This window comes from Bubalus kerabau, chromosome 1 (assembly GCF_029407905.1).
Source record: "Bubalus kerabau isolate K-KA32 ecotype Philippines breed swamp buffalo chromosome 1, PCC_UOA_SB_1v2, whole genome shotgun sequence".
Lineage (NCBI taxonomy): Eukaryota > Metazoa > Chordata > Mammalia > Artiodactyla > Bovidae > Bubalus > Bubalus kerabau.
The window spans coordinates 261,629,964-261,647,505 of record NC_073624.1 but is presented as its reverse complement, the minus strand read 5'-3'; the positions used below and the strand labels follow the sequence as shown (position 1 = coordinate 261,647,505).

Sequence of the window (17,542 nt, the reverse complement as noted above, 5' to 3'; positions counted from 1 at the left end):
TTGGTAAACAATAGCAGATATATTTGTGAAAATAAGAAGAAAAAGTTGACCATATTAAAGGTTGATTGTGTAGCTATGTGTTCTCCAAGAGTACTTGGCCTCTTTAATCCAGCTTTGAGCTTATAAACTGATGAAATTTGTAATCTGTGGAAAAGCTTTGATTCTCTTGTGTTGTGACTGAAGTCCGATTCCTGTTCACCACACTTAGTGATTTTCCAATTAGAAAAATCAACTAAGATTTTAGTAAACTGATGATCTATTTCAGTTTTAGGGATGCTATGATCCATTAGTCAACACCAGAGATCTCTAATTATGCTTGGCTCTTCTAAGTATGGTGAATATAATTATCTTGTATCTGGTGATTAAATGCTGATCCTTTACCTGTATTATCACATCCATACATGACAACGGGAAAAACCCAAACTTTGATACAGACCTTTGTTGGCAAAGTGATGTCTCTGCTTTTTTGTATGCTGTGTAGGTTTGTCATAGCTTTCCTTCAAAGGACAAGCATCTTTTAATTTCATGGCTGTAGTTACATCACCAACTTCGGTGATGTTGGAGTCCAAGAAAATAAAATCTGTCACTGCTTCCACTTTTTCCCCATCTGTTTGTCATAAAGAGATGGAAGGAATGCCAGGACGTTAGTATTTTAATGTTGAGTTTCAAGCCAGCATTTTCACTGTCTTCTTTCACCTTCATCAAGAGGCTATATAGTTCCTCTTCACTTTCTACCATTAGAGTGATAGCATCTACGTGTCTGAGGTTGTTGATGTTTCTCCTGGCAATCTTGATTCTAGACTGTGATTCATTCATCCTGGCATTTCTCATGAGGTATTCTGCATATAAGTTAAATGAGCAGAGTGACAATATGGAGCCTTATTGTACTCCTTTCCCATTTTGATCCAGACAGTTGTTCCATGTCTAGTTATAACTGTTGCTTCTTGAGGTTTCTTAAGAGATAGGTAAGGTGATCACCTTACCTATTCCCATGTCTGGTATTCCCATGTCTTTAAGAATAAACCACAGTTTTTTGTAATCCACAGAGTCAAAGGCTTTAGTATAGTCAATGAAGCGGAAGTAGATGTTTTTCTGGAACTCTTCTTGCTTTCTTCATTTTCCAAGGAATGTTGGTAATTTGATCTTTGGTTCCCATCCCTTTTCTATACTCAGCTTTTACATCTGAAATCCTTGGTTCACATACTGCTGAAGTCTAGCTTGAAGGATTTTGAGTGTAACTTTGCTAGCGTGTGAAATGAGTGCAACTGTACGGTAGTTTAAACATTCTTTGGCATTATCCTTCTTTGGAATTGGTATGAAAACTGAACTTTGCCAGTCTTGTGGCCACTGCTGAGCTTTCTAAATTTGCTGGCATATTTAGTACAACACTTTAATAGCATCATCTTTTAGGACTTTAAATAGCTCAGTTGGAATTCTGTCACCTCCACTAACTTTGCTTATAGTAATGCTTCCTAAGGCCCACTTGACTTCACACTCCAGGATGTCCAGCTGTAAGGAAATGACCACACCATTGTGGTTATCCAGGTCATTGAGACCTTTCTTTTATAGTCCTTCTGTTATTCTTGCCACCTCTTCTTAATCTCTTTTTCTGTTAGGTCCATACCATTTCTGTCCTTTATCATGCCGATCCTTGCATGAAAGTTTCCCTTGACATCTCCAGTTTTCTTGAAGAGATCTCAATCTTTCCCATTCTATTATTTTCCTCTGCTTCTTTGCATTGTTCATTTAAGAAGTCCTTCTTATATGTCCTTATTCTTCTCTGGAACTCTGTATCCAGAGAGTTGCTCTTTCTCCTTTGCCTTTCATTTCTCTTCTTTTCTCAGCTATTAATAAGCCTCTTCAGACAACCACGTTGCCTTCTTTTTTGGGGGGCTGATTTTGGTCACTACTTCCTGTTCGGTGTTAGGAACCTCCTTCCCTAGTTCTTCAGGTACTCTGTGTACCAGATCTAATCCCTTGCATCTATTCATCACCTCCACTGTATAATCTCAAGGGATTTGATTTAGGTCAAACCTGACCTAGCGATTTCAATTTTTTCTTCAACTTAAGCCTGAATTTTTCAATAAGAAGTTCATGATCTGAGCCACAGTCAGCTCCAGGTCTTTTTTTTTTTTTTTTTTTTTGCTATGTATAGAGCTTCTCCATCTTCAACTGCACAGAATATAATCAATCTGATTTTAGTATTGACCATCTGTTGATGTCCATATGTAGAGTCATCTGTTGTGTTTTCAAAAAACATGTTTACTATGACCAGCATGTTCTCTTGACAAAACTCTGTTAACCTTTGCCCTGCTTCATTTTGTACTCCAAGGCCAAACTTGCCTGTTATTCTAATTATCTCTTGACTTCCTACTTTTGCATTCCAATCCCCTATGATGAAAAGGACATCTTTTTTGTTGTTACTTCTAGAAGGGGATGTAGGTCTTCATAAAACTAGTCAGCTTCAGCTTCTTTGGATCAATGGTTGGGGCATAGACTTGGATTACTGTGATGTTGAATAGTTGGCCTTTAAATAAACCAAAATCATTTTGTCATTTTAGAGGTTGCACCCTAGAACTGCATTTTGGACTCTCTTGGTGACTATGAGGGCTATTTCTTTTCTTTCAAGGGATTCTTTCCCAACATAAGAGATATTATGGTCATCTAAATTAAATTTGCCCATTCCCATCCAGCTTAGTTCATTAATTTCTAAGATGTTAATGTTCACTCTTGGCATCTTGGGCTTGACCATGTCCAACTTACCATGAATGGACCTAACATTCCATGTTCTTATGTGATATTTTTCTTTATAGCATCGAAGTTTGCTTTAACCACCGGACACATGCAAAACTGAGGGTTGTTTCTGATTTGGCCCAGCCAGTTCATTCTTCTGTAGCTACGAGTAATTGCCCTCCACTCTTCCCCAATAGCATATTGGATGCCTTCTGACCTGGAGGGCTCACCTTCTGGTGTCATTATTTTTTTGCCTTTCGTACTTTTCCTGGGGTTCTTCTTCAGGCAAGAATACTGGAATAGATTGCTGTTTCCTCCTCCAGTGTCCACGATTTGTCAAAACTCTTCATTATGACCCATCCATCTTGGTTGACCCTGCACAGCATGATTCATAGCTTTGTTAAATTATGCAAATCCCTTTGCCACAACAAGTCTATAGACCTCATTTAGTTCTTGGTTTCAGTCAGTAAATCAGCCCTCTCTAGTCACTCCCAACTACCTGAGCTAAAACATTGAGTCCAGATCTTTGCAATGTTCTCCATTCAAAGACAGGCAAGCTTCTACAATTAGGGGAAGAAAGGTGTCATCTACTGGCAAAGGAAGCTCAGCAGAATTTAGGGATTTGATGTCTTCAGTTTCACTAAAGTCAGGCTACTTTTGTCAATTTCATTTTCAGTGTCTTCTTCCCAATGACTGCTCAGACTTTAACATCACAGAACCCATAATTTTGGCAGTATAATTTCCACTGAAACTCAGTCATCTTCAGAATTCGAGTTTTCATTTCTTTTACAAAAAATTTGACCCTGTCACTACAAAAGGTAGTGTTTGGGAGCAGCCATAGCTTTTTTGTCCTTTACCCAGATTGTGGGCTGAGAATTTCAAGCTCTTTATTAACAATTTTCTCCCCAAGTTCTTCAATGCATTTAGAAGAAACCACCCGTTCCAATAAGGCATATGCCTTAGTTTTGCTGTAACATTCGATAGCTAGCTACTTGCTCTCCCAAAGCATTGCCTTCTGTATGTACTTTACTGCAGTTGTCTACAGCTGATGATTAAGTATACAAATTACCAATACTTTCCTGAGAGCTCAGTTGGTAAAGAATCTGCCTGCAGTGCAGAAGATCCCAGTTCAATTCCTGGATCAGGAAGGTCCCCTGGAGAAGGGATAGGCTACCTATCCCAGTATTCTGGCCTGGAGAATTCCATGGACTCTCTAGTCCATGAGGTTGCAAAGAGTCAGACATGACTGAGCGACTTTCATTTCCTTGTATTATGTGTATTCCATTTACCAATTAAAATAGTCATAAAACCTTTAGTTTTTAAAAAATATTTATTTGGCTACACTGGATCTTACTTGTGGTATTAGAACTCTTAGTTGTAGCATGTGGGATCTAGTTTGCTGACCAGGGTTTAAACCTGGGCCTCCTGCATTGGGAGCCTGGAATCTTAGCCACTGGACCACCATGGAAGTTGCTTGATACCTTTAATCTTATCAGATCAGAGACAAATTCCATATAGTTGAGAGCCAATTCTGGGTGACTTCCCTGGTGGCTCAGATGTTAAGGTGTCTGCCTGCAATGCGGGAGACCTGGGTTCGATTCCTAGGTTGGGAAGACCCCCTGGAGAAGGAAATGGCAATCCACTACAGCACTCTTGCCTGGAAAATCCCATGGACAGAGGATCCTGATAGGCTATAGTCCATGGGGTCGCAAAGAGTCAGACACGCCTGAGCGACTTCACTTTCACTTTTCTGGGAAGTCATTACTAGTCTTCTACCTTTAGAATGTTCCTGTCCAAAAAAAAGATATGTAACCCTCAGATACAAACTACATCTGTATTGTTAAAATATTTAGTAGTCATATATTAATTTTTTAAGTGAAATCAATTTTAATAATTTTTTAAATTTAAATCACCATATCTAAAATATTAGCATCTCGGTATGTAGTCAAGATAAAAATTGAGATGTTTTTATTTTTCTTAATCCTTTGAAATCTCCTGTGTATTTTATAGATGCAACACATCTTGGTTCTGATGAGTCTTATATCAACTGTATGGCCACATGTGGACAGTGGGTTCTGTGTAGGATAACACATATCTAGAACTCCTTCCATCCACAGTTTCTGCATTAGTTTGATTAAAGAAGCAGAAGAACATGAGTAATACAGAATAAGACATTTCTATATGAGGACCAGAACTTGCACACTTATTTAAATTGGAATGATGGTCTGATATTGAGAGTGAAACCATTAGCTATTAGCCATTAGGTATCAGTCAGATCAGTAGTAGAAAGGGAAGCTGCATACACACAATACCTAGGATAAAAGAGTCACTACAATGAACAAGAATCAGCATCATCCTTTGTCTCTAACTCCTGCAAGGTAAACATGCAGGGGAAGCTGTAGCCCTTTACCATGGCCTGTACACCCACCTGGCCCAGAACCACAAGAAGCTGGAAGGAGGCTCCCCGCATCATCAAAATGAGACTGCAGATGAGTGAGTACAAGTGTGAGATGCCACAGCGTGTGGTACTCTGCAGTCATCTTCTGAGAAGAAGATATGAAATATCCATAAGAAAATGGATAAGAACCATAAGAAATAAAACCATAAGAAATATGGTTGCTGCTTCCCTTCTACCTTCCAGATTCATTCAGATTTTATTTGTGGCCAATATGAATCTAGAGCCACAGAGTACTGGAGATTTTGAAACGTTCCTACCCTGGCTTAAGGTGACACAGAAATAAACCACTTCAACTATGTTACATTAGAAGTTTTTAAATTAGCAAGTTGAGAAATAAAATTTATATGCAGCATTACAGGAAATGTTAATATCCGTAATTTATAAGAGACTCTCACTAGTCATTTATAAAAATGTTTTAACCACCAGTGAGTAAATTGAACAATAATCATTCATAAAAATAAGAGAGAGCTATGAAGGGTCACAAAAACAAAGCCTCATTTCTAAGAAAATATGTAAAAAAATATATATATATGGCTAATAATTTTGTATATTATATGGTCTGGGTTCTATACTGGGTGGCATAAAATTGGTATAAATTTAATAGTATATGATTTTATTAAATGTTTCATAGCTTTGCTGCTGCTACTGCTAAGTCACTTCACTCGTGTCTGACTCTGTGTGACCCCATAGACGTCATAGCTTTAAAATGTTTCTATTCTTTACTGTAGTATAACAATTCTACTCATATTTGTTATTCATAGTTTAAAATGTGTAAATTTTACAGGTATCCAAAACAAATAATAATCATATAAAATACTTATAAAATGTGTAAAAGTGATAAAAGCCAGAAACATCACTATGTGTATAGTAACAGCATGGTTTCAATTTTAAGAAATACATGTTATAATAGCATATTTCTCCACTTGGAAAAATGTTGGGAAGAAATAGTTTAAGATGTTAACATACAGTAGGTTATAGTTAATTAATTGCACTTCTCTTTTATAACATTTTTGAGATTTGCAAATGATCGCTAAATTCTAAAGACATATATATATAATAAAAATGTTTATCTTAATCTAATGGCATTGTTTTCTCAAACTGTTTTGCACACACCATATATTGGTATATTCATTTAAAAAAATAATGGATCATAGGTAATGCTTTAGTGGGTATGCTCAGAAAGTTTTCTAAGTATTTGTACCAATTTCTACAAGCATTGAATGAGAATTCCAGTTGCTCTACAGTCTTGTTAAAGCTCAGTGTAGTCAATACTTTTCAGCCATTCTTATGGGTGTGTAGTGGTCCTTGGCTGATGTTAGTTTGCACTTTGCTGACAAGCAATTAAGTTGATCAGCATTTTGATCTCCAGTGGCCTCCGCCTGCAGCAGTCTGAAGCAGGACTTAGATTCCCAGCCAGAGATTGAGTTCTGGTCTCTGGGGTGAGACCACTGAATCAACCACTAGACCAGGGCTCAGTGACAAGACCTTGGCTCTTTGGTTTTTCAGAAAAGAATTCCCACGAACATGGAAAGTAGTGAGACAAGTAAAAGTTTATTAGGAGGAAAAGAGTATAGTGTGGATAGAATGCAGGAGGACTCAGAGAAAAAGAGTCACACCCTCGTGGTAGTTTAAGTTACCTGCTCCCGGCATTTCTTCTAGGTTTCCTTTGGTGAACCATTTCGATTTGCCTGCTTCTGAGTCTGTATTTGGCTTATCTCAGGATCTTCCCATGTGTGCATATTCATCTCATAGCCAAGATCACTTACTGTGTGGTGGTACACCCCTTTTTGACGTCCAAGGAACTTTCTAGTTGGGAAGGCTTCCTTGACTTTGAGCATGAAAACTATATGGCCTCTTATCTTTTATCTGGGTAGGACCCAGCCTCCTCTCTCCATTGTCCTGTTTTGATAGTTTGAAGTTTCTGCTCATAGGAAATCAACTCAAATTCTTTCCATCAGGGTTGGGGGGGGAGGGTTGTGGAGCGCATCTACCTCATGCCTCAATTTCATATGCATACCAGCAGTACACATATCCTCTTTTGTGAAGTATTTTTCAAGTCCTTTGTATATTTTTATAGAGTTATCAGTCTTTTATTTTTATTGCAGGAATTTTTTAATGTAGTATTAGGTACAAGTCCATCTTATGTACGGAGAAGGCAATGGCACCCCACTCCAGTACTCTCGCCTGGAAAATCCCATGGACGGAGGAGCCTGGTAAGCTGCAGTCCATGGGGTCGCTAAGAGTCGGATACGCCTGAGCGACTTCACTTTCACTTTTCACTTTCATGCACTGGAGAAGGAAATGGCAACCCACTCCAGTGTTCTTGCCTGGAGAATCCCAGGGACGGCGGAGCCTGGTGGGCTGCTGTCTATGGGGTCGCACAGAGTCGGACACGACTGAAGCAACTTAGCAGCATCTTATGTATATGTATTTCAAAAAACTTTTTCCCACTCTATATCTTGTACTTTAATTTTCTACTCTTTTAAATGAAAATAATATTTTAATTTTAATGTAGTTCAACCTCTAATTTTTTTTTGTGGGGGGGATTATTGCTTTTCATGGTTAAAGTCCTATTAAAGAAATCTTTGTCTAGTCTCAGGTCAGGGAGATAGTTTTATTTTATCTTCTAGAAGCTTTACTGTTTGCCTTCACATTCAGGTCTATGATCCACATTACTTGATTTTTGTGTATCAGGTGAGGTTAGATTTAATATTTTTTCCCGAAATGGATTACTTTGAGCAAAAATGCTTATTTTTCAGATTCCATTTCATTGCAGTAGTAATTTTGCCTTAAGTTAGATAGCTGTGTATGTGTGGATCTGTCTTTGTATTTTCTTTTATTCCCCTGGCGTCGTTGCCTATGCGGCATCCACACCACGTTGTTTTGAATACTGTAGCCTCATAATCAGTTTTTACATCTAGTAGTATTCAACTTTTAACTTAGTTCTTCAGTTCTTTTCTTAAAATTGAGATAAAATTGACATAATGTTATGTTTTAAGTGTACAATATAATGTATCAATATATGTATATATTGCAAAATGATCACCACATTAAATCTAATTACCATCCATCACCACACAGTTGCAATTATTTTCTTGTGATGAGAACGTTTAAGATCTGTTCTCTTAGCAGTGTTCAAATATCCAGTATGGGATTTTAACTAGACTCACCATGCTGTGCCTTACCTCCCCAGGACTTACACTGGAGGCTTGTACCTGTGGACCACTTTCACTCATGTCTCCCACCTGTAATCCCACTTCCTGCCTCTGACAACCACCAACCTGTTTTCTGTATCCATGAGTTCATTTGGGGGGTTTGTTGTTTTTTTTTTTTTTTCTTTTTGTTTTAGACTTCACATAGAAGTAACATCATATGGCTTTGTTTTTCTCTGTCTTATTTATTTCACATAGCACAGTGCCTTCATGGTCCATCCATGTTGTTGCAAATGGCAGGATTTACTCTTTCTTATGGATGAATAATATTCCATTGCTTATTTGTACTGCAGTTTCTTTATTTGTTCATTGGTAGACACTTAGGCTGTTTTCATATCTTGGTTATTGTAAATAATGCTAACGATGTGAGAGTACAGATATCTTTTCAAGTTAGTGTTTTCATTTCCTTCGGACAAATGTCCAGAAGTGGAATTGCTGGATCATACAGTTTTTCTATTTTCAATTTTTTTAGAGGGACCTCTGTACTATTTTTCATAGTGGTTGTACAAGCAAGAGTGCACACAAGGGTTCCATTTTTCTCCATGTCCTCACCAACACTTATTTCTAATTTTTTTCATAATATCTATTCTAACAAGTATGGGCGATGCCTCATTGTGACTTGGTTTGTATTTCCCTGATGATTAGTGATGTTGAGCATGTGTTCATGTACCCTTTGGCCATCTGTATGTCTTGTTTAGAAAAATATCAATCAACTCAGATCCTCTGTCTAGATTATTTGTTTTTTTGCTACTGAGTTGTATGAGTTCTTTATGTATTTTAGACATTAATTCCTGATCAGATGAATGATTTACAAATATTTTTTTCCATCAAATAATTTGCCTTTTTTTTTTGTCAATGGTTTCCTTGGTTGTGCAGAAACTTTTTAGATTTATGTAATCTCTTTTATTTATTTTTTGCTTTCGTTTCTGGTGTCAAATTAAAAAAAAAAATCAACACTAAGACTGTGAAGGGCTTACTGCCTGTGTTCTTTTCTAAGAGTTTTATGTTTTCAGGTCTGATGTTCAATTCTTTAATCCATTTGACTTTGTTTTGTGTATGGTATAAAGTTGCAACCATCTCTGACATTTAAAGGATCAATTTATTAACTTCAGATTAAAATTTTCATGGAAATCTGAATATCTATTCCTTTCCCCTCACTAGTTAAGTGATTACTGATTCTTTTGTTATGTGTGAAACCTTGGTGAAATGTAAAATCTCATAAAGAACCCAGATTTCACAATATGTGATAAGTATATATCATTTAAGTTTTAGCTGGAAATTAGAGGAGGGAAGAACTGTTTTCAGTATATAGATTAATAAATACATAGTCTGACATCTTGCATATGAGTAAATAACTTAATTACATTGAGCGTACAAGTAAACTGAGTGATGTTAAGGAACAGAAAAAGCGTACAGAAATGCAAAGTTGTGAGTATAGGGGAGTGTGAGAGGGGATGTGACCTTTCATACCGATTTGTTCATGTCCTTGCCTCTATGGTTTCTCTCTTAGTTGTGCTAATTTATCAAGGTGCAAAATGTGGTATTTACTTCACTCACAAAATAATCTTGTTATAAACAATCTAGTTAACAAATGCTTTCAACGAAGAAAAGTGTTATTAATAGCTTTTTGTGTCATTTCAAATCCATAAAATATTTATAAAACAAAACATTATTCCTTCCTTAAACCAATGGTGACTATATTGTCTAGAAGTCCTGTGCTTCACAAAATACAAAAACAACAACAACAACAACAACAACTTGCCTACCTTGTAAAGCTTTCTCAACTCTTTTCTGTTGTTATTTTTCCTTAAAAAGAAAAAGGTGTTGATCAACAGAGGATTTATTCCAACAGCCAATGTCTTTTGCACTTAGAAGTATATAGGGGCCGTTTTTATAGCATTTCTTGAGCAACTTTATCTTTCACATCAGACTGATGTGACAAAATAGGAGATTTCAAAATAGTTTCTATACATAAACTAAAATGTTGCTTACTATTATTCCTCCGGTGTGCTTTCCACCTGAAATAAAAAGGTCCATTCTAAGCTTGTTCATAGAAGGAATAGACCTATGTTTAGTATCAAAGGAGAACTTAAAAACTGATCTTTCAGATAATCCAAAAGACAAACTACAGTTCCACAAGGAATACTTCTTCAGAAGGGTTTACTTACTGTCAGGATAAATGGTGTGTTTGAAGGAAAGGGTAATAGCAGGTGTGAGAGTGGAAACTGTGGGTTTGATTGTGTGTCAGGGATCACAGGGAAGGTCTGCAGTTAGTACACAACAGAGGCAATCAGTTCAAGTTCAGAGAGAGAGAAAGAGGGGGAAAGAGAAACACAAAAGAAAACACTCTAATAAGTGGAGGGCTTCAAGAAAGCACGGTGCGTGACACTATGGACACAGGATGCTGGCCTATTCTATCAGGAATAAAAGCCCACTTCACTGACGTTCAGAGGCACTTCCTACTGTGTGCTCCTGGAGCACTTTGAACATGTTTGTGTTGACTGATTTCTCTTAGTGCTTTGTTTATGATCAGCTGGAAAAGTTGGACATGAAAACTAATAATTTCTTTGAAACTATCTTGTCATTCTCTGTTTCCTTAACACCTACCTTGCATTTTATTAGACGGTCTGATCTCTAACATCGTTTAAATTTGTTTTTCTTTATTTTAAGCAATATCTGACTTGAAACTCTGAGATTTTTCCCTATTCTCCTTGAATAGGTTAGAGGGATGTGATTGGGGATATATCTGAGAGAAGAAAAATATAATTTTAATTAAGGCTACCAATCAGACCTTTATTTACCTGAGTAATGGATACTTGGAGAAGATGAGAACAGAATTGTTTGGACAGAAGAAAGCAATTTAGAGGCTTAATAGAGAGGAGATAAAGCATAGGACAGGACAGAAGAATTTAAGAAAGAATAAGAAATCCTAAGGAAGAATTTAAGTATGTTTCACTATATGGCATATGGTATAAATTTTCTTATCTATTGCCCTAAGGAATATTCAGTAAAATATCTACATTTTATTGATCCATTTTGAAACTGAAATTCTTTAGGAGCTGAATCCAAATACAAAGTCTTGAGTCAAGACTGGGTATTGGGAAAGAACAGGCAGACCACAAAAGCATTGTTAAAACCAGTTTATAAGGAGTAAGTAAAATAGCTCTTTTGTGAGGATGACAGTTAAATTTGTAATCATGGATAACATTACTAACTGTTAATAGTTGCTGCTGCTGCTGCTAAGTCACAAGTCGTGTCCGACTCTGTGCGACCCCATAGATGGCAGCCCAACAGGCTGCCCTATACCTGGGATTCTCCAGGCAAGAACACTGGAGTGGGTTGCCATTTCCTTCTTCAATGCATGAAAGTGAAAAGTGAAAGTGAAGTCGCTCAGTCGTGTTCGACTCTTAGCGACCCCATGGACTGCAGCCCACCAGGCTCTTCTGTCCATGGGATTTTCCAGGCAAGAGTACTGGAGTGGGGTGTCATTGCCTTCTCCGACTGTTAATAGTAGTCAACATTTATTGAGTACCTATTATGTATTAGGCATACAATAATGAATTTTGTGTATTATTTCATCTAATCCGCAATAGGCTATTATAATATTTTGTTACAGTAATGGCCTCCATGAGCCCCACTCCTTTGTCTGGTCCCTTCCAACAATGACTCTAGCTTTGGCAGTCTGATTTAACTGACAGTATGATATCAACATAGGGGATGAAAAGAGACACTTGATAAGCACTTGGACATTGGTACTTGCCCTTTAGGAATGTTCCTGTTATCAAAAAGTGAAGAAACTCCATTCATGGCATATTCACTAGTTGTATTTTTTAGATTCTATCTGTAAGCAACACCATGCAATATTTCTCTTTCTCTGATTTACTTCACTTAGCATGATACCTTCCATGTCCATCTACATTGCTGCAAATTCCAATCTTTTATCCATTCATCTGTTAGTGGAAACTTAGGTTGTTTCTATGTCTTGTGTGTTCGGCTCAGTTCAGTTCAGTTGCTCAGTTGTGTCCAACTCTTTGTGACTTCGTGGACTACAGCACACCAGGCCTCCCTGTCCATCACCAATTCCTGGAGTTTACTCAAACTCACGTCTGTTGAGTCGCTGAGGCCACCCAGCCATCTCATCCTCTGCCATCCTCTTCTCCTCCTGCCTTCAATCTTTCCCAGCATCAGAATCTTTTCAAATGAGTCAGTTCTTCACATCAGGTGGCCAAATTATTGGAGTTTCAGCATCAGTCCTTTCAATGAATATACAGAACTGATTTCCTATAGGATGGACTGGTTGGATCTCTTTGCAGTCCAAGGGACTCTTAAGAGTCTTCTCCAACAACACAGTACAAAGGCATCAATTCTTCAGTGCTCAGCTTTCTTTACAGTCCAACTCTCACATCCATACAAGACTACTGGAAAAACCATGGCCTTGACTAAATGGACCTTTTTTGGTAAAGTAATGTCTCTACTTTTTAATATGCTGTCTAGGTTGATCATAACTTTCCTTCCAAGGAGTAAGTGTCTTTTAATTTCATGGCTGCAATCACCATCTGCAGTGATTTTGGAGCCCAGAAAATTAAAGTGAGCCACTGTTCCCCATCTATTTGCCATGAAGTGATGGGACCAGATGCCATGATATTAGTTTTCTGAATGTTGAGCTTTAAGCCAACTTTTTCACTCTCCTCTTTCACTTTCATCTAGAGGCTTTTTAGTTCCTCTTCACTTTCTGCCATAAGGGTGGTGTCATCTGCATATCTGAGGTTATTGATATTTCTCCTGGCAGTCTGATTCCAGCTTGTGCTTCCTCCAGCCCAGCATTTCTCATGATGTACTCTGCATATAAGTTAAATAAGCAGGGTGATAATATACAGCCTTGATGTACTCCTTTTCCTATTTGGAACCAGTCTGTTGTTCCATGTCCAGTTCTTACTGTTGCTTCCTGACCTGCATACAGATTTCTCAAGAGGCAGGTCAGGTGGTCTGGTATTCCCATCTCTTTAGGAATTTTCCATAGTTTGTTGTGATCCACACAGTCAAAGGCTTTGGCATAGTCAATAAAGCAGAAGTAGGTGTTTCTCTGGAACTCTCTTGCTTTTTTGATGATTGGGCTTCCCTGATAGCTCAGTTGGTAAAAATCTGCCTGCAATGAAGGAGACCCTGGCTCAATTCCTGGGTTAGGAAGATCCACTGGAGAAGGGATAGGCTACCCACTCTAGTATTCTTGGGCTTCCCTTGTGGCTCAACTGGTAAAGAATCTGCCTGCAATGCGAGAGACCTAGATTTGATCCCTGGGTTGGGAAGATCCCTTGGAGAAGGGCAAGGCTACCCACTCCAGTATTCTGGCCTGGAGAATTCCATGGGCTGTATAGTCCATGGGGTCACAAAGAGTTTGGCATGATTGAGTGACTTGTGTGCTCGTCGCGTCCAACTCTTTGCAACCCCATAGACTGTAGCCTGCCTGGGTCCTCTGTCCATGGGATTTTCCAAGTAAGATTCCTGGAGTGGGTTTCCATTTCATTCTCCAAGGGATGTTCCTGACCCAGGGATTGAAGCCCTGTCTCCTGGATCTCCTGCACTGGCAGGCAGATTCTTTACCACTGTCTTGGCTATTTCTATTACTCTCTTTTAAATTAGCTCTGTTTATTTACCCGATTGGTCTAAACAAAGTTTCTTGGACACCATCTCTCATTTCCATGCCTGTGTATATTGTTTTCCCTCATTCAGAATATCCTTTCACATCTCTTATTAAGACTTACCAGCCACTGTGGGTCTTCCCTCATAGCTCAGTTGGTAAAGAATCCACCAGCAATGAAGGAGACCCAGGGTCAGGAAGATCTGCTGGAGAAGGGATAGGCTACTCACTCCAGTATTCTAGGGCTTCACTGGTGGTCAGCTGGTAAAGAATCTGCCTGCATTTTGGAAGACCTGGATTTGATCCCTGCGTTGGGAAGATCCCCTGGAGAAGGGAATGGCTACCCAGTCCAGCATTCTGGTCTGGAGAATTCCATGGACTGTATAGTCCATGGGGTCACAAAGAGTCGAACATGACTGAGCAACTTTAACTTTCACTTTTCACCAGCCATTATTATCTGTTAGCAATCACAGGAGCAGTAAAGATAGCAAACTGGTTTAATTAAGCATGTCATCTACACCCAACTAGTTGTGTCTTCCTTGGCCACTTCTTTGAAATGATGACTCAGGTGATGGAAGCTTCTCAAGACATACCACAATTTGTTCAAAGCCCAAGGGAGAAAAAAAAAAACAAACAATTGTCTTCACAGTGTTCATTCTACACACAGATCTGACAGAACATGATTTCTGAAATAATTGAGATGTAAAAAAAAATACACACACACAAACACACTGTAAGTTTTTGTGAATAAAAGATTTGTTTCAGATCTATTCTGATTATACACCAACATATACATGGAGACACACATGACAATTTTTACTTTTCTAACATTTATATGTTCAAACATATGTAGTCCAAATATTTCAGACCTTTAAAAAATTTGGCATTGATGACATACAGCCAGATATAATATAAGATACTGAAGTATATTAAATGCATATGGTTGGTTTAATTGCTGTTGTTTTTGTTGCTAAGCTGTGTCTGACTCTTTGTGACCCCATGGACTGTAGCCTGCCTGGCTCCTCTGTCCATGGGGATTCCTAAGCAAGAATACTGGAGTGGCTGCCATTTCCTTCTCCAGCGGATCTTCCTGACCCAGGGACTGGACCCACATCTCCTGCATTGACAGATTCTTTACCACTGAGCCACCAGGGAAGATGGCTGATTTAATAGTGAGGTAGAATTACTACTAGAAAGATCCATAGGGAAATCTAACTTTGCATTGTTATAAATGTGGCTCAACTAGAAAAGAGTTTATTTAAGACAAAATTGAGATGGTAAATATTCCTTAAAAGTTTCCACATTAAAAAAAAATAGTTACTTCGCTGTTGACCTGAAACTATCACAAAATTGTTTGTTAATTGGCTATACTTCAATACAAAACAAAAAGTTTGAAAAAAAATAGTTACTGAAACTTTCAAAATGACAGAGATCTGTACAGGTATCTTGCTTTTCTGAATAACAAAATATTAACTAAAATTAATCAAATCAAATTTTAGATTCTAAAAACTACATCTTCCATTTAACTTGACAATTTGAGATGATGTTCTAAGGAATAAAATCATTTTTGATGTACCAGACAATTGTGATAATAAATTTCTATTCTAATTGTTCATTTATTTTATATCAAAGCAGTGGTAATGAGAAAAGTCTAGTGTTAATGATAGTAATGAATTTACCTGCATAATTACTGTCACAGGTACAAATGAATTGGAATCAGCAAATATATTCTTTACTATTTTTTCATGTCATTGTTAAAGAGGAACAGCCAAGGGAGGGGGGAGGGCAGTAATGTAAATTCAGGAGCCTCATACAGAGAAATACAGTCCTTTAAAATATGTCATTGTCAAATATTGCCTCTCATCAGGGACTGAATGTGTCTTTGGCCCCTCAAATCCATCTGTTGAAGCTCTAGCCTCCAGGGTGACAGTATGTTGAGATGGGAGCCTTTGGAAGTAATTAGGTTTAGATGAGATCTTTAGAGTGGGGTCCTCATGATTGGATTAGTGTTCTTAGCAGAAAAGACTAGACAATTAATTCTCAGTCTCAGCCATATGAGGAGGCCACAAAAAAAAGTCAGCCATCTGCAAGCCAGGAAGAAGACTCTAGAACTGTGAGAAATATCTGTAGTTTAAACCATCTTGTGTGTGGACTTTTGTTGTAGCAGCCCAAGTTGACTAATGCGCCTCTTAAGGTTCAGATTTTAAAAATGTCTGTAGACCACTGGGCAATGTTTCGAGTCAGACACTGCAGTCAGTGAAACATGCAGAAATAGCTTTAAGATACTGGTAAATATTAAACAGCTGATGAGTTTATAGAAAGAAAAAGGTCATTGTGTTCATGAAAGGCAAGGACTGCAACTTATCAATACTCATATCCTTGGCCTTAGCACAATGCTCAGCTTAGAAGTATATGTGCTCAAAAAGGTTCTACGAATGAATGAATGGTATTTCTGTTACTGCATATAATATCCGGTCATAAAAATGACTGCCTATTGACTATCAGATAATTGGCAAAATTAAATTATAATTTTTTATATTGTAAAATAATGACTGATGAATGTTTGCCTTCAATACTTACCAATTTAGGAGACCACAATGTCCATTTAAATATACACAAATAAATGTGCATGTGTTTATGCACAGTGTGTGTGTCTAAACACTCATGACATAATAGAAAACTGTTAGTTATCCAGATCATATATGTGTACCTTTCATAAATTATGACTTTTATCTGATGAGATCAGGCCCGTTCAGGGTGGTATGGCCATAGTCTATAGTCTATGACCTTTATCTAAAGCCATCTTTCCCTTTTTTTTTTTTTTGTTAATCTTTGTCTTCCTTTGCAAATAACCAAGAAACACAATTTAGTGAGAATATAGAAGATGGTTGATAATTATATTTTAGCATATAGTTGCATTGCTACCTGAAAATATGGACATTTTAAAAGCTTTAAACTTTTTTGTAGTATTAGCATAAGTGCTGAAATATTTAGCAATATTAAGTATACATCTTGATAAATTTTAAGCCAACAGAAAAATAAACAAACCCAACATCTAACCACATCCATGTGAAAAAAACAGGACATTACCAGAATCCCAGAGTCTACTCATGCTCAATGCATGCCCCAGGGGTTGCTTCTAGCTTGTTATTTGTGATTGGGTTTGACCTTTACATAAACAGGACCATTGAGTGTGCATGTCTGGCTCCTTCAACTCCACATTTTCTGTGAGATCCATCTTAGTGTCATGGATAGCTGTAGGCTCTTCACTTTCATTACTATATAGTATTCCATTGGATGAATATATATATATATAATATATATATTATATATATATATGTATAGCACAGTTTACTGATCCATTCTAGTGCTGGTCACACTTCAGTTGCTTTTATCTGTATTGAAAATAGTGTTTATACATGTACTATACATATTTTATGTATATAATTTACGTACATATTTTATGGGCATTGTTTGGCTTTTACAAATGTTTCTTGATAT

General features: G+C 37.5%; 1 long non-coding RNA gene across 10 annotated transcripts in view; it reads left to right on the top strand.

Moving 5' to 3' along the window:
* The window catches only part of LOC129639491 (uncharacterized), a 347,939-nt gene that overhangs the window by 272,959 nt on the left and 57,438 nt on the right, over window positions 1-17,542 (top strand). For 2 of the 10 annotated variants that reach the window (XR_008708459.1, XR_008708448.1), the window contains one exon: window positions 8,385-9,695. The exons of the other annotated variants lie outside the window; for them this stretch is intronic. This is a non-coding gene — a long non-coding RNA (uncharacterized LOC129639491). Of the gene's footprint in view, window positions 1-8,384; window positions 9,696-17,542 lie in introns of those variants that run through there. 10 annotated transcript variants of the gene reach the window in all.